We start from the raw sequence: 18,935 nt of genomic DNA on the forward strand, positions 1-18,935 counted from the left end.
AGAGAAAATACTCTCATTGACCCTATTAGCAATGTTGGTTCCATCCTAACAGCTTTGATAAAGAACTACTCCAGATACACATCCTTCCAGAATTTATGGTATAGTCTTATATACATTTTTATGAACCAGGGAAAATGTATTCCACTGTTTTTATTGTTTCTTTGTTGTTGTTGTTGTTGCAAAAGCATCCCAATGCCCTGAGTATTTTGAAACATGATTATTTTTCCCTAACATGTTGTTGAGAGCTAGCCTCATTGTTACAAATAGTCTTAACTCATCCCTTTTAATTGCTTTATAGTACTCCACACCACAGGATATTCATCCATTCCCTTGTGATGGCCGTTTAGATTGTTTCCAAGTTCTTACTGTTGCAAACAATGCTTTCAATGAACATTGCTGGTGCATGTTCCTTGTGTACACAAGCAACTGTTTCTCTAATGTAGCTACCTTAATCAGCACCTTTTTCCCTTAAAGTTTCCATCTTCTCTTCTCTCCTCCTCCACCAAGACCAAAATAAACATCACTGAAAGGATGCTGCTTTATCTCCTTGACACCCAGTTCCAAACTCTAGAGCCAAACTAAGCCTGCTTATTCAGGGTCACGGAGGCAGTTCCAAGAACAGAGGTTACCACCCTCCAGTCTCTGGCTTCACCCTGTGCTGAAGATGACCCTTCAGAAAAACATGTGTGGAAAAATTAGTTGTGCCTCTGTAAGCCAACAGAAAGCTGGCCCTTGAGGTGACTTCTAAAGGAATTTTCTAAGTCATGAGCAGAACAGCAAGGGTTCCGACTAGGCATGGAATTCAGAATCGTAATAGAAAACATTTATTTGGCTACAGATAAACATCCTAACACATGTTAGCATTTGCTGCCAATATGCTTCCTAATTAAGAACAACATAAAATCATAGAGAATCCTGTATCTTGTCTTCATGCATTTTTCATTTATCTCTAGCTCCCTGGCCTTTATGTCCCAAGGACAGCTACACCAAAAAATAAAAATTAAATGAAAAACGCAGGTTGATTCAGAAGTCCTGTTTTGCCAACCATGAACTGTGGTGTCATTAACAAGATTAATGTACATTCCAGAACTCACCACCAAGCATTTTCTCCTTCTTAAACAAATGCTGCTATTAAAAACTAATTTAAAAAGAAAAAAACACTAATAAACAGCCCCCCGAAGGAAAGACCAGCACCATTTCATGGGCAAAGTGTTGTCTGTAACTGATGTAAAACTTCAAATAGTTAAAAAAAAAAAAAAGCCTTCTCTCTAGAACGGCCTGAACTGTTGGCCATGTTTGTATATTTTATCATGTTGAACAGATTTCAAGATAAAGGACAGACTAGGATCTGGTTTTCCTCTTACCCCAACCCTTAAATCCATGCTAATTTCATCTGAAAATGTTTAGAGATGTACCTGTGAGTCCTACGCCAGACTCTTTCATTGCTCACTAATAGGCATTAGGTAATTACTGCACAGGTAAAGATATAGATGATATTTCCAATTAAGACTAGAATTTGTATGAGTTACTCTTAGAAACCCTTGATTTCTCAGTTTGGATGTCATCTTTGACCTTCCATAGCCAAACTAATTGCTTCCTTTCCCCACCACCAGGCAGAAATTAAGAATTAAAAACAAAAGAAAACAAAAAAAAACAAGACTAATTACACTGACCCACTGGACATTATGTTTCTCCTCTAGTTCTATTTTTTCCCCCATGCCCTCCAACAGAGCTGAAATGATACAGAAGAAGTAAAACCTGGGTCTGAAACGGTATCTAAAAACATGTTCCATAGGATTTTTTAAATGATTTTTAGAATTATTAATTTTTTCCCCAAATGAAATGCACATGCTCTCGCAGGCCCTGCAGTGAGCATGGCCTCACATCCCTCTTCATCTTTTCCCCCTTCCAAATCTATTTATTGCTTGTTGTTCTTGGCGCTGTCTCACTTTCCATCTTTCATGATTAGTTCTTTATGATGGTGTGTTTCCTTTTCTTCTCCCCGCCATGGCTGCCCGCCCAGTTGTTCTCTCTGGGCCCTCGAACTTCCCCTCACTAATGAAACAAGAGCTGCCTCCCTCCCCGGCTTTTGCCATCCAGCTGTTTCCTTTTTAAAGTATAAACTCATCTTTATTCAGTGAAGTTCCTGAGCAAACCTGATTCCCTTCACAGAAGAGTTGATAACATGAGGGATTAAGAAGGTTTTAAGAGAAAAGCATATCTGGGAAAACATGGGAGTGGGTGGGAAGAGGGTCAAACAGAAACTAAATTCAGTTTTGAGACATTCTGAAAAAAACAAACAGAAGTGTCCTCCTTAATGCTTTCATCTTTCGACAGCTCTTGTTGGCAAATTGGCCTTCCACATATTCTCCTGGAAGTCCACCTGCACCTTCACGGCATCTTAAACTTCCCACGTTGTCCACCTCATGTCTTCTAGCCTCTGTGGAAGTAGCCTAGCTAACACCACAAACCTGGATTGTGTATGATTAGGTGGTGAAACGATGCCAACTTGAGGTGCCACCTGCCAGCTCAAGTCAATTAACTGTAATGCTTTGGCTATCCAAGGAAGCTCGAATACCTCTTCAATCTCCAGCATGCTCTTGACATTACAGAATTTACCAGCAAAGCTAATGTTATCAGATGAACCCTGCTGACTGTTTCATAGACATTTGCTGAACAAAACAATCTGTTTACTTCACAAGTTTTCAGATCTCCCCAAATATTTCAATAAAAATACGGGAGCCCGCAGGTACCCTCTTACAATAAAAGAGTGGCTACTGATAAGACCTCATATGACTGGTAACGTATAGTCTCCCCAAGCATCAGTTGAGCGTATTGTATGAAAGCCCTAATTGATTAGATAAAGAGGTTTATTTAGTAACTCAAACAACTTGGAGTTTAACAAAATAAAAGTTCTCTTTTAAATCTGAGAAACCTCCCTTCTCTAAAAATAATTTTTCTGATATAAAATTTCCAATGGAATCATTTTTCACCAGAAATAGAAAAGAAACACACACACACACACACAAAGGAAACATAAAAAAAAAAAAGGATTTATCATCATTATGACAAAAAGAAAATTGTACCTGTGGTGATGGGTTTTAACTAGGCTTACTGTGGTGATCATTTTGCGATATATAAAATTATTAAGCCATTATAATCAGCCTTGCCACTGGAAAGAAATAGGATTACAATAATCTGGTGTTTATTTGCCAATTACAAAACACTTTCATATATATATATATATATATATATATGAAATATATACACTTTCATATAAATATATGATCATTGTTTAGATTTATTGACTGTTACGTTATCAGTAAGGCTTCCGTCAACAGTAGGTGATTAGTAGTTAGTTTTGGGAGACTCCAAAGTTAAACACAGATTCTTGACTGCGAAGGGGTCTGTGTCCCTACACCGCACGTTGTTCAAGGACCAACTGTACAGGCATGCTAATATCAGAACATCTTTGGTGTTCCAGTTGCTGCAATATTAATGCCGTGAGTGGTGGTTTAATGTAGGCAACCAACGTCCATCACATTAAGATCAACGTTGTGAGTTTGAATGCTGTGTTTGTCGTTTTGTTTTAATTCAATCTGTAACTTTGTTTTGGATTTGCAGTTGTTTCAAAACCATAAACTAAAGGGGACTGCCTAATTTCAAGTTTCCATATACCCAAGTAATATGACAATATGAAGTAATTAAATTTAGAGATAGGAAGGAAGTAGAGAAGAGGAACGGACGAAGGGAAGGAGAAAGCTCAGTCGAGGGCCTCTATGACAACAGCTATGTAGCTTAAAGATCCAAGATTCCAAGCCACACCTAGCTCTAACATTTGAAATTTAGCCTTGGTATTGCTTCAGTGCTATAGTATGAGGCCCTTCCTAAGCAGGAGTATTTATTATCCAATCAATATTTCTGATCATATTATGGGCAGGGCACTGTGCTTGAGTCTGAGATATTTTGTTCATTATTTGTTATAACGTCCAAGAAGGATGGGGGTGAGAACATAACCTTCTCAAGGTAGAATTGCACCTGCCTAAGTAAAAATAATCTCATTTAGGTAATTGTTATAAACGCATATAGCATTTCAGGCACTATGTGAAGGCTGGGTACGGTGCTCAAAATTATGCTTTTCTTTAAGGTTAAAATAACTTGAAGATTTTTTTTGGTGCATTAGTGTTCAGAAAATGTTTCATGTTCCAATGAACATCCTCCTAAGCTAACTCCCTCGGCAGTTTAACTTCAGAGCTACTCTGGGGAAACCAGCTAATTTTTAATATTGGGCTAAGCAAAACATAATTAGGAAGGCAAATTTCTTGGGGGGAGAATCATATGAAATATCCCCAAGCCAATTGGTATGATTTTGCCACAGCTACTGTTGAGTTTCCTGCTTCATCTCTCTCCACAGGTAATCATGAATTGCCTGTAATTAAATCATCCCAGGTAACTGGCTTCAGGACCTGCCCCCTGAGAGCTGTTTTGCAGGTCTTTGTAATAAGCTTAGATTTTCATATCCACCACTATTTTGGTGCTCAGTATTCTTTCTCCTCTTCATCTGCTTCAAACTTAAGCAGATCTAAGAGCTCTTTCTCTTTGATCTGGGAGTGGAGAAGATTCTGTTTTATATCTCCAACTACATCTGGGCTCAACAGATGATTTCTGCTTCCTTGACCATTTCATCCCAATCCCTCAAGGAATGAGTCCAGAAATGAAAGGTAGTTTGGTTATTACAGATTCATAGAATATTAGACTAGCTCAACAGGGCCTGAGAGATGATCTTGCCTAAGCCCTGAGAGGTTCCATAAGATTGAAAACATTCCATTGCCTACTTTGAGAAAAACTTTGATTGACAGGCCCTCTGTGGCTGAATGTTTATTTCTAAACTTGATTTTCTAAATAATTATTGAGTCCCTTCTTCATATAAGGCCTTAAGTGAATAACCATATCATTCAAGAAAATATATTTCTTATTCCTGTGCTGTTTGTTGATGAAAGAACATTAACTGCTCTTACAGAGGATGCAATCCTTGATCCTCACCTATCTCTGCAAGAGTAGGTATACATCTTGCACTCAAATGCTCTGGGATTTTAAAAGCAAATCTTAGAAGAATCATCTGTTTCTATTAAGCCAAATTATTTGCCCTCCTGTAAATCAAGTTTCCACTTGGAATTATGAACTGTTATCAATCTGATTTACCCAGGATTAAAATTCAAAGATGCTGAAATCTGAGGACAAGGTCCTCCGTTTGCCATACAGAATGGAAGAAGCGACCACCGAGAGCTGGTTACGTGCCGTTCAGTCCTACCCTGCTGCTGTTTTCTTTCCTGACATGTTTCTGTCTCCCTAATTTCTGTCCCACTACATTGATCCCATATCTAGGAACATGAGCATAACACAATCTCCAGGGATCACCACAAATAAAACGGAAAGGGATTTAAAATAAAAAATAAAAAAAAGAGTACACGTTAGTTCCAGGCAATCTGAATGTAAATTAAAATGGAAATGAGAATCCCTCATTATTCCTTTTTTAAGGATACCACTCTACTTAAAATGTAGATTTGGAGGTAGATTTTATATATGCATATGTATATATACACAGTGTGTGTGTGTGTGTGTGTGTGTGTGTGTGTGTGTGTGTGTATTTCATGGCTTTCTCTGAGAAGGTCAAAGTGCTCTCGTATGTAAATTTAAAATCATAAAATGCCAGTACAGCACGGAATAGAGTAGGAGGCAGGATAGAGAAGCACCTAAAAGCAGAGTCAGAAGAACTAGATTCAAATCTATCACAACCACTTGGTAGCTATTCGATCTGGGGCAAAACCTTCCCTTTATCTGCTTCTCGGAGCACAGTTGTCAAAACTAAATGACATAAGAGAAGCAAAGCATTGTGTTTGGTATATAAAAGGCATTCAACAAATGGCAGATAGCTTATAATATTATTACTATATGCTGGAGGGTGGGGTGGAGAGTGGGGCGGGGGTGGTCGAGGGGGACCTGGGGCCTAAGAGATTAGCTAATTTAGAGTCATTCAGGGCTTGCCTCTGCCACAGCAGAATAAATGTTTGCAATGTGTAACAGGTGGACAGGCACAGGCTGTTTTAGCTGCAGATACTATGCAAGTGTTATACATTTTTTCCCCCCAAACAAGTCTGTTTCGTAAGACTTACCTTATCATGTCCCCAAACCTGCCCTTCTCCTGCACACACCCCTACACACACACAACATTTACTATTTAATTGCCTGGTTGTTTTAGCTTCCTGGAGAGACCGTCACAGAGCTAAATATAACTCTATCCTTCCTAACTAGCAAACCTTTCAAGGAGCTAAATTGCCTTGCTTTTTACTCTCTTCTCAAACTTGATCTCAAGCTTTATAAAAGAGAAAGACTGAGGGCTTTCCACGGTAAGATGTTTAGCAATTGACACATTGTCCCCTGCTTGAGAGGTTTTGTGTACTGGTACTTAATCCTTGTTTCAGTTACAACCCCTGTAGGGAAATTTGAGTCCTATACACGAGTTCTTCATGTATTTCTGAGCCAAGATAATTCTAGGATTACCCCTTAGAAAATTGGGAGAACAGACTTGTACACAGTCACCAGGCGGACAGTATTGAAAAAGGGGCATGTAGTCTACCTTTTGGTGGCAAGGTTAGGGATAGGCATTGTGGCTAAATCCCATTAGCGACAACATTACACTCATTAAGTGAACCCTAGATGGGAACAGAGAAGCTTCCCCTCCCCGCACCCACCTCCCCTATGCGTGAAGGCAGTATCCCTCAACACAGGGGATTCCACGCCCAAGAAATTCCTCTCCAGAGTAAATCACAGAGGGCTCCCAAGCCAGGAGCTTCGAAGCCAGAACACACTGCGAAGGATACATGCCATTCCCCAAAAATCTACCAGCATTCCAGATTCATAAGCTGTCTCTCTCTTATTTCTCGGGTGACCTTTATGGTTTGGAAAGTATTCCTTTGTGTTAAGGGCAAACACAAACTGTTCTGCAAGCATCGGTTCAAGAATTTAAAGATTCTATTAATCTGATGTCTTAATTGTTATTGAGAAGAGGAAACAGGAGTGCCTTTGTTTCCCGAATGACCACAGGCTTCAAAAAAGTGGCCCACAGTGTTGGAGTTTGCATCTCAAATTGCAGGCAGCTCCGTGGCACTTCAGTATAACCAATTCCCAGACCGGAGAAGAGGCAGGGAAAGAGCATAAAGTCAGGTAATCCTGAAACGAGCTGCGTGGGTCTAAGCTGATGGGGCTTTTTCTCCCGTCCGTCCATGCATCCTGAAGAGATTTTTAAAATAATGTTTGACAAACGTGTATTCCAAGACTAAAGGAGCTAATTGGGCTAACAAATGAGGGAACCACACACACACAATGCTGAACAACAATGTGCCATCAAAAGAGACAGAAACTATCTGGCAACAGTGAGAAAGAATAAAAATCAATGCAGCGCAATGGCAGTATTCTGCGCACTTACTACTTATGAACTTATGAAGTGTTGAGAATCCAGACACAGAAAAAGAAGTAAGATTTAGCTGCTGTCCCCCAAGATTTACTTTTCTGCTAGGAAAAAATAAATCAAGTATAGAACCCTCTATGATACAAGCTGAATACAATAAATGCCCCCAAGAGGGAGAGAGTACTCTCAGCTTGTCCAAGACAGAAGCATAAAGAACTAAAAATAGCTCCATGGAGGGAGTGGTGTTTGAGTTGGGCCTTAAGAACCTGGCAAAAATTGAACTTGAGAAGATGGTTGAGCATTCTGGATGAGGAAATTGAAGGTAAGCTAAGATATGGAGGCAAAGAGACAGGAAGAGTTTAGGGAAACTGAGTAATATTTTGATTTGAGCACTGGATGTGTGGAAGAGGAAATCAGAAAAAGAAATAGATCATGGGTGTCTTGAAAACAATAGCTTACACTTAATTTGGGATTTAATTTACTGATAGTTTCTGAGCCCTGAATCAAGAAAAATGCAGTAGTAGGCAAAGATAAGCATTCATTTGCTTGTTCCCTCACTAGGCATTAATTGAACACTTACTATGTGCCAGTTCCTGGGCCAGTTTATTCTGGTTAACAGGCAGCACTCATGATATACGAACGATACATTTAAAAAGCAGATAGATAAATAAAAGAATCAGAATCTGTAAGACTTGAAAACTTCCTGGAGGGGAAAAATGAGGGAAGTGGAGAACTAAAATGCACTCCAAGCTTGGGGGCCAAAATCATGGGAGAATGGGGTACGGTGGGGTCGTGTACAGAAACTGCGTTTGATGGGGCTGCTTCGGCAGGTTCTCAGGTGGAGACTGAAGCGAGCTGGCAGAGGAGAAAGAAAGAAGAATGTCAGGAGTTAGAGAATGCCCATATAAAGAAAAAGAAAAGAAAGAAAAAGTAAGAGAAAAGAGCTTGAGAAGCGACAAAGCTGATATTTCTTAAATGCTCTAGAAGATGCAAAGGAATGAACAGAATTTTAGTTTTTAAACTGTCTCTGATGAAAGTTTGAAAGTCCCAGAAGGAATCCACCTAGAGAAGTCCAAAATGTGACAGGTCTTTCCAGGAGATCCCACTTCATTTGATGCAATACTGGAAACTGCCCTGAATTTATATAGGATTTGCTGTTGTTTTCCTCTCCCTCTTTTCTCTCAGGAGGAGCCACCAACTTACAGCAGCCTTCCTGGAGAAGTGTGGCACAATGACTGTCAACTGCAAACAGTGTATTTTCTCCATGATTCAATCACTGGCTGCTCAGAGGTCAGGAGTGCTACATGCATTACACATGCGTCTTCCCCACTGGTTCAAGATTTGTAAATCAGTCGAGTTGGTGGATTTTCTCTCCCCCGTCCCTCTCTCTCTTTTAACACCTAGGATTACTAGGTTTTGAATCTTCTGAAGCGAAAGTTCAAAGACAATGTATAGTTTTCCTTTGACAGAAGTACGTTGCCTTTAAGTCTTCCCCTCGTGGCGAGCAGACGCTAAGTTCTGGGCAGAATTACCATTGCTAAACTGTGTTTGAGGTTGGCAGCGGAAGAGGTCCTTGGAATTTACCAAGATAGCCTGGGAGTTGAAAAAATGATAGTCCAGGTACCTCACCTTTTCTCCCCACCATCTACTTTCCCCTGTCCTCTGCCGCCTGTGAGTTTATTTACTGAGTCAATTAACAAAAGATAACCTCCCATTGTGCAACCATCAATAAATCAATCGTGTTAGTACTATCTTGGAATGTCCCCCGCTATTGACTTTCATATTGTTTACATTAGACACTTAAGAAAGCCCAAGCCCTTGAGTCGGCTTGTTTGGGCGTTAATGGATTCTGGAGGAGCCATTTAGACATAGAACTCTCGTTGAAACAAAATATTTCAGTCTGTCTGAGGCTCACCTGCAGGCTGAGCACCGGCAGGGCCCTGCTGCAGGATCCTGCAGCCCAGAGTGTGATGACTGGGGTAGCAAGGGAGGCAAACACCCCTGAAAAGTAATGGACAGTCGCTTCAGGCACACCTACTCCTTTGTGATTTGAATAATCTATGGCCACCCACCCCAGGTCCCCACTGTCAACAACCCTCAACAATCTAGGGAATCAAATTAATCTTCAATTATGTGAAAGAATTTCAGGAACGAACGCGGCTCAGGTTACCAAGGTACCTGATGTTGTGAAAAGATTCATACCACAAACAGCCTGAATGCCGGGACTTCCGTGATTTTTTTTTCCTTCCCCCAAATATCAGGGAAATCTTGCCAACTGGTGATAATCTCTACAGGGGGAATCTCAAACGTTTTGAAGGCTAGCTTTGAAATGAACAGACAAATATTATAAAATCTTTCTACACGTACTTCCTGTTTGAACATTATAATCATCAAGTTGGATTGAATGTTTTTTTTGTGTGTTCCGCACTTCCTTTTAAATGACATCTGAAATACTTAGAGAACAGGTTTTCTCTTAGGTTTCCTCTGCTTCCTGACCAGGTACTTTGTCAGGGCCCTCGATGCACAGGGATTGCAAGGGAAGGAGGGGAAAATCCCCCAGTCCTGGAACTTCTGAAGGTTCAAATTTCAGCGCTGGCTGCAGACCTGGGCAAAGTTCACTGCTCCCTTTTCGTGACATGCTACATACTTTTCAAGTTCCCACTTGCTTCTTAGAGAGGAAAAAATGTGGCCTCTAAGTTCAGGTTGCTAAGGACAGGCTGAGCCCATTTAACCATGCATTCCTTTTCTCAAAGATAGGCCGGCTGGGTGGTGGAGTTTTTTCCACTGTAAATACCAGAATGTCTTGATCCTCCCCCGCTCTAAACAAACACTTTTTGGACAACTTTGAAGCCATCTTTCTTCCACGGTGGGAAATCCATTGTTTCATTCAGTTGTTTTGCTTTCTACAGTCAGAAGTCTTGACTGCATTGCAGCAACATCTTAGCAGACACTTGGCTTCATTTTTCCTTTGATAATAATGGGTATTTAAAATGCTTATAACTATTAGATAATGAAAGAAAACTCTCATTGTTCTAAGATTGCTTTTGTTTTCCTTTTTTTTACCTCATGATATATATGTCTACTTACGGGTGTTTTGAAGAGGCTGAAGGAAACAGAACTTTGAAAGGAAAAGTAGACATCTAACTGGCTGTCTTTGCAGACCCCTTAGTGATCCTGCCCTGAATACTCTAGCGGACATGTGTGATCTTGGCACCTCCGCTGTGATAAGCACATTTATACCTTCAACTTGTTTTTGCAGCAGAATTCTTTATTCTCCTTAAAAAGGACTTTTTTTTAATGGATGAGTAAGTCATTAGCATAGGTAGCTTTTAAATGAATGAATACCTAGGCATTAGCATAGGTATCTTATGCAAGAGGGCTAGTAGGTTTTCCAATTTCATAGATATAATATTGTCTTAAAAGGAATTTGGGTCAATCATCAATTGAGTTCATGTCAGTGTGTGTCATTTTACATTTTATTATAAAAAGCAGAATCCATTTGCCCAATAATTACTAAATCTGAAGAGTTCAGAAAGTCAGTTGGGAGGCAGTAATCTTTACTCCTAAAATTAATACCTCTAGTAACAGTGTTTATGTGCAACCTTGGAACTTCCTGTGCTCTAAACCATCTTTGGGCCAAGGCGGAAAATAGTTAAGAGTCAATTCAAATCCTTAAATGCTTCAAAACATCCAGGGGATGATTGAAAGTTTTTATTAAGTGCAGTGGAAGTAGGGGAGGTCATAGGGGTACCCCCTATTCTATTGTCAAAAGGTTAGAAGCCTCACTCCATCACCTAGCTTGGTATCCTTCCTCGCCTTAACTTTCTGGGGATCCCTGTGGTCCACTACCTCCTGTCTTTCCCACGAGCTGACATTTCTTCCTTTCCGTTATTCTTATTTCTTTGCCATGTGGACTTTTTTTTTAACTCATCGTCTAACATCAGTCCAGGTCTGTCTTGATAATGCTCTGCGCCCCCACCAGCCCTTCCTCCTGTGATCATCTGTGCCCATTCCATATCCACCTCAACACTATGGTTTCCCTTTCTCATCAGTAAGGCTTTTTGGAGTTACGGAAGGCCGAGACCCATGCCACAATTTGGGATTCCAGTATACGAAATAATGAAGGTATCCCCAAACGGGGTTTAAAAATGGATTAGGCTTTAATATTTAATATTCATTAATGTCATCTGCAAATATTCAATAATAATAGAGAATATTATTTCAGTCACAGCATATCTTTATGTGGACACAAATGCCAAAACTCTCATTTCAGGCATGCATGTGGGACTCATGTCTATCTGGCCCTCCTGGCCCCCTCAACGTATCCCCATATCTGATCCCACTTACAGATAGAGATTAATGTAGTATAATAAAAAGAGCCCTGGACTGGAAGCCATGAAGGTTTCATGAGGTTCTATCTTATCTGAGCCGTGGTTTCCTCAACTGGAAAATGAATATGTTGCCATAAATGGTCACACAGTTCCCTTCTAGCGCCCTTTTGTGACTTCATATTTTGCTGGCCACTCCTAGACACAGGGGCCAGCATTTCAGCCAGCAAAGGGAGAAAAGCAAGGTGAAGCAATCAGATACCAGTAAAGATACACAGGCTTGGGAATGCAAATACCAGAGACCAGGTAAACAAAGGCAACAATACAGGACAAGAGTTGTAACTGGGGGATGAGGAGTTGCAAATTGATATCTGCCACAAATCACCTCCACTTCGTTGCTCTCCTCTGGCCAGGCAGTAGCCATCAGGGCAGCCATGGGGCACAGTCACACATCAGAGGCATCCAGGCCCAATCCTGCAGTACGCTCCCAGCTGTCCAGCTAGGCAACATTCTAGATCCCTTCCTCCTCACACTTTCTCACATGGAAAAACAAAAATTAAGTAGCCTTATACCCGTCAGCAACTACATAAGGCCTTAGAATTAATAAGGCATCCTGAGAGTTAAGTCCAAGATCCATATCAGGAGAGATCAAGCAGAAAAAACATACCCTCCTTCCATATTGTGTAGGCTAGCTAACATGCAGAGTTAAAATATTATTCTTTTTTTCAACTCAGATTTTAACCACCTTTGAGTCTCAGGGATGAGGCAGCAGAGGCACTACAGTGAAGAGAACCCTGATTCTTAGAACAAGAAAGCATCTAAGCATCTAGTAGCTCCATCTGCACTGGAAAGTGTAATTCCTTCAACAGAATTCTGACACATGCCTCTCTGGCCTCCAGGGATTATAACAGCAAAAGTGATGATGATAACAATATTGAGAATAATGTCACTTATTCCCTACTTGCAATGTGCCAGACACTGTACCAAGTATCCTGAGTATTGATTATAAATCAGCACTGTGTATATGACTTTAATACATGAGTGTATTGAATCCATACAGTGGGCCTTGCCTCTAACTTCATATATGGATCAATGGAAACGGGAAGGGGTTCAGTAACTTGCATGAAGCCTCACAGCCTGACCGAGAGGAGCTGGGGAACTAAACTAAACAGCCTAGGTCTGGAGCCTGTCCCTTTAACCCTATGTGACCAGTGGGGCAAGGGAGAGAGACAGGGTGAGGCCGCAAAGTCCATTTCAACATGACTTAGAAAGACGTTACGTTTTCTGAGCCAAATCTGTCTCTTTTCATCTTTGTATTGCCCCCTAGCCCTAAAAAGAATAATAATGATTCCTTCTTCAGTTTGATGGTGCTTTATTTTATATCAGGGGTTGGCAAACACAACCTGTTTTTGGATGGGTCATGAAACTGAGAATGCATTTCAGAGGCTGAAAAATATCAAAAGAGGAATAATATTTCATGACCCATGAAAATCATATGAAATTCAAATATCAGTGTCTATAAATAAAGTTTTATTGGAACACAACCACACTTTTTCATTTATATATTATCTGTGGCTGCTTTCAGTCTGCTGCAAGGTCAGAATTAAGTAATTACAACAAAGACCAGATGGCCCAGCAAAGCCTAAAATATTCACTGGCCCATTATGAAAAAAACATTTGCTAACTCCTCCTTTAAATATTTGAAGGTTGTTCTCACATCTTTCCTAAATGTGCTTTTTGTGGTAAATCTCTCAAATCTCCCTTCCTCTCCCAACCTCTCATCATCCTGAAAACTCTTTTCTGAAATTTCTTTGATACCATATAGTCTACCCTCCTTAAAATAGTCCCCAGTGGTATATTCATATAATGGAATACTACTTGGCAATGAAAAGGAATAAAGTACTCAGACACCCAACACCATGGGTGAATCTCTAAACCATTATGCTGAGTGAAAATGCTTTACCTGAAATGCTCTTACGGTATGATGGTATGTATATGAAATTCTAAACAGGCAGGACTAATCTATGGTGAAAAAACATCCGAACAATGGTTGTCTGTTCTCCAGTGGGGCAGGGAGTGACTGGGATGGACATGAGGAAACTCTCTGGGACAGTGGAAATTTACTAACTTTTGACAGTTGTTTGGGTTACAGTTGTGTACATTTGCCAAAATCAATCTAAAGATACACTTACAATTTGTACATGACACTGTATCTGTTTCAAAAAAATCCTGTAAACAAATATTGAACTCTGTAAACAAATACTGAATGAGCCACATGCTGAAATATTTAGAGGTAAAGGGTATTAACACCTGCAACTTACTTTGAAATGCATCCAAAAATCAACATGATTATATGATTAGATAGAGGGATAGACAGACGGCAGGGTACAGAATAAAGCAAGTAGAGTAAAATGTTCACTGTGCAGTCATGGTGGTGGGTGTACAGTGTCCACTGTCTGATTCTTACAACTTCCTCGGTTAAAATTTTTCATCGTAAGTTTTATTCTTCAAAGTAAAATTTTCATCATAAAACTGGAAGGGGACATAAAAGTAATGTCTCATATGAAACAAACTACTTTAAATGTAGCACAAGGTGACAATTATTTCCTTTCACCTCGAAACAATGGCATCTTTAACTTTTTTTTTTTTCTTTAATGCAACTGTTTGGACCCTGAAACACCCTTTCTTAGACTTAACCAAAGAGACGTCTTGGGGATAACGGGCAACTAGTGACAGGGATGTATTCGATGATTGAAGGTAATTTCACAGTAAGGGGCCAATTTTCATTTCTGCACTGTTTACATTCTGGGTCTGTCATTTGTTACGAAAAGATGCATAAATGTAAGGCACAAAAACATCCCCAGTGAAATGCCTCCATCAAAGTCACGTGTGGAAAACAGTGTAAATTCCAGAAGTGAGTTTACACTTGCCTCGTGGAGTTGTAGAATGAAGAGGAATGTGTTTGATCTTAGCTGAATTCCTGGCCTTTTTAACCTCACCAGTAGGTTGTTTCTCACACTGTGGTTCACCGTCACTTAGCGAACGATATGCTTGCCACTATCACAAATGTCAAATGAGCTTGTATGCATGATAAAAATTTGAAAAAGTCCTCAAAATATGTAGCTTAATCTCTGGATTAACTGTGTCTTTAAAGGGCTTCTGCAGTGTATAATTTTCAGGCTGATTCTGTCGCTTTTATGCCAATATTAGTAGCAATAACACAAGCATATTCAACTAGTTGGGAGTTAATTAGCTGGAAAATTCTACTTTCTGAATGGAAGCTAAAAATCAAGGAGCATCATGGTGAAGGCTCATGCCTTTGCTCCTAAGAGAGCATCTAAAGCCAAAATTCAAAATTCTATGATACTTAGGGAAAATTCTAACAAACCTGAATCTCCAGCTCATACCTTAGGAGAGGTTACACATAGGCAGGTATTTTTGCCAACAGCCGGAGTGCGAAAAATTATTAGGCCCCATTCAAAACTCAAACTGTACGATAATTTGGAAGAATATATTTATGGGCAAAAAAACAGATTTACCTTAATAATACCAATAAAATGAGAGTTCACAGATATTGACGATGGTCTTTCAAAATAAAAAAAGAAGAGGAAATACTGGGTAATGCTGTAGCATTTCTATTATGATTCTAGCAACTTCTGAAAAAAAGTGTGGGTTTTTTTGTCCTTTCTTTTCCCATTCTCCTTTTTTTTGTTTTTGCCAAAACTTACTGATGCTATTTTATTTTCTCATCATGACGATGTCCGTCAGTCGGCCTGAATCATCTTGTCTAGGTGCGGTTCTGACTTCTCCCACAACCTTCTTTGCACAGATGCTTCCTCTCTGGCCCCCAAACGTTATATTCCCTTTACGTTGCAATCTGCTTTGTACAAATTCCAGGCAGTGTTTCTAGTTTCTGAGGACAACTTCCAAGTCACCCACGTGCTCACTTTCTTCTCCAGGTCCCTCAATTTGCATGCCCTACTCTCTCTCCCATCCTTTTCCTCTCTGAATCGCTTGCCAAGCGTTCTATGCTTAGGCACCACTTTTAAGTCCCTCCTGCATTTCCTCTTCAGCTCATAGCTTTGCACCCTGCTTGCAGCTCTTGCTCTCCTCCACCCTGTTTACTTGGTGTCTTGAATCCTAACTCACTCTCATCTTCTGCTAAATATAATGCTTGAACTGAGACCCACCCTAAAATCTCCACACCCTTCCCATCTGGACCATCCCCAGCACTTAACCTTCAGCATGCATTTCTCCCAGGGAGCCCACCATAGGGTCATAGGGTCAGAGGATATGGCATTCCTGCCCTTCCCTGGCCTGCCCCTGAGGGGTGGGGGCTGCAGGTCACCCTGAAGGTAGCATTCACCCTGCTGTCAGCACTGGATTTTGAGCCAATGATCTCTGTTCAGTCTTGAACTCTGCCTCTTACCGACTTGGCCCAGTCATTTCATTTCTCTCAGCCTCATCCAGACTTTCCACATCTATAAAATGGCACTAGTACTCTGGGCCTGACCTATCTAACAGGGTTGGGTGGAGACAGTCCATGTTTGTGCAAGCTTTTCATTGGTTGTAGGATGGGACAACCGATGAAGGTTTATTCCTTTATTCCTTCCCTTGGAGAACTTTGTTCATACTGAAGTCCTGGGAACGGAGCTTCATTCTCCTTTATATTCTTCGTTGCCTCTCATTCTAACAGGGACTTGTTTTTTTCTCCACATTCTGCCGCCAAACTCCACAGCTAAGAATAAATGCATTTCCGGGACCACTGGTCTATCAGAACACAGACTTGTCACAGGACGCCTGATAGGAAAGTGGTTAAGGGCAGCCTCGACTTCTCTGGCTGACAACCTGGCTCCATCGCTTCCTAAGCATAGGAAATTTGGAACGTCCACTCAGCCCTTAGTTCCTCAGTTTTCTCATCTTTATAATGGGGATAGTAGTGAGCATGTCCAGTACAGAAGGTGGATATGATGATTCTAGGGCAGTCTAAGGATGTCCAGTCTTAACGCAAGCGGTGCCTGGCACAAGGCACCCTCTCCACATTCCACTCTTGATGATCTGTTATGACCTGTCATTTCTGCCCTGCTTCCTTTTCTTTCCTAGGTTTCTGTTATTCTCCATTTCCTTCTGTCTCCTCTCTCTTCCTGCCACCCCACTGGCAGTGGTCGACAGTGTTTCCCATATACCCAGGAAATCTCAGGGGGAGTTCAGCCTTGAAGCTTCCCAAAGGTCGGCTCCTCCTCGGGCTCTTGACTCTGCGGCTCCTCCTGACTGCAGACTGTCTGGCATCCTCCCACAGTTTCACTGTCTTGCTGATTAAAGAGTATGTCAGCAAGGCAAGATGATTCACTGATGTATTAATTGGTGTTTTTTATCCCTGCGTTTGCTGGCTCTCCACTCTACAAAGGAAGCCAGGCTTCTCTGTGCCCCTGTCTCAGGGGAGGTTTGTGTTCAGAGGCCAAAGCCAAGACACCTACCTGGGTTTTGTTTCCCCAAAGCCCCAAGCTCCGGGCGGAGACTATTCCAGCCTGGAGGAAGAGGAGATCTTTGACAGCACAGAGATGGGAGGAGGATAGAGAGATTTTGATAGACTGGAAAAGGGTGAATGCCAGAAGATAGGGCTTCTAGCAGGGGACCCCCTGTGGCTGGCCCCTGGAGAAGTGGCTGGGCCTCAAACATGGTGGCTTTAAGGCATGTCTAGATAAATAGACCCTAAGCCCAGGTCATGGGGTCCAGCAAACATTCCACCTACTGTTTCCTGCACCCAGTGCGCCCATGCACAGAAGTAATAAAGCCCATGAGGGCTGGGACAGAGGCAACAGGGGAGACAGGGACAGAGTGACGCCTTACATCACAGCATCTCACATCTGCCACCAGCTCAGACTGTGCCCAGCTCTGTTCTAGGATCTTTATGTTGTTCCCCAAGACAACCAACCCTGTTCCCGCAAATATACAAATGAAACCAACGCACAGAGAAGTCAAGCAACTTGTCAAAGATCACAGAGCCAGGACATGGTGAAGCCAGGAGTCCAGTTTAGGTACAAATATTAAAAGAGACCACCAGTTTTTGGTAAAAGTTACAAATGAGATGCTGCATAAGCCAAAAAATAATGACACTGAAAATACAAGGCACACTAAGTGTTGTTGGAAGGGGGATAGCAGCAAGGCCTGGGGCAGAAGAGGGGCATCTTCGTAGATGTCAGCAGCTCTGTGACTCCTGCTGGGTTGTGATTTGGTGATGAAATACTGTCTTTGTTCGGATAAATAATAATCTTTATTCAGAGATGCGCATGCTCAAAATCTAGGGTCAAGCCGAGGTAGCCTGGAATTCCAGTTCTTTCCCTTTCTGGCTCTTTGTATATTACTCAACTTTCCCACATCTGTTTTCTCCTCTGCAAAATCAAGATAAAGAAATGACATAGCTCAGCAGTTACAGTCTGTCCCATACTTAAGAGTCATCATTACCATTCCAGTGGCCAGTCCCACTTAGCCCTACAGCCTACCCATTGAATATGTATACCTCAGACACGGTCCTGGGTGCTGAGGAGTCAGTCCCTGCACTTCCCGGTTGGAGAGGAGACCCCCAAGCGCCTCTTTCAGTGCAGTGTGGTAGGTGCTACAAAGGGGATCACCCCAGTGTCCCCAGGGAGACCCAGGGCAAGTGCCGCTAACCAGACTGCAGGGTGGGGATGAAGGCAGGTTTTCTGCAGAAGTTAATGACCCAAATCTCTAGACAGCAGTACCCTCTGCCTCCCAGTGGGAAGAAAGCTGGGAGGCTCCCCCCGCTCCCTCTCCCACCCCTAGTGAAAGGCTCCTAGGCCCAAGCACACTCCTGGTGCCGCCCCAGCAGTTAATTCAAGAGTTTTGAGCTATGTATAACTTGCATCACACTGGGCCACAGACCAAGCCGGTAGTGGAGACGCCAAGACAGCTCAGAGCTGCCGGCACATTCCACAAACCCAAATTTCCAGTGCTGCCTTGAGTAAGATGTGTAAAGGAAATTTTCCATGTGTCGATTAAGCTCATTGACCGTGTGACATAGAGAGGAAATGTAAATGTGGGGTTCTTATTGGCAAAGTTCAAAGCCTCTGATTTGGAGATCCAGACACAGATCTGCAAGCCATTAAGAATACTTGGCT

The sequence above is a fragment of the Manis javanica genome, chromosome 18 (assembly GCF_040802235.1).
Source record: "Manis javanica isolate MJ-LG chromosome 18, MJ_LKY, whole genome shotgun sequence".
Lineage (NCBI taxonomy): Eukaryota > Metazoa > Chordata > Mammalia > Pholidota > Manidae > Manis > Manis javanica.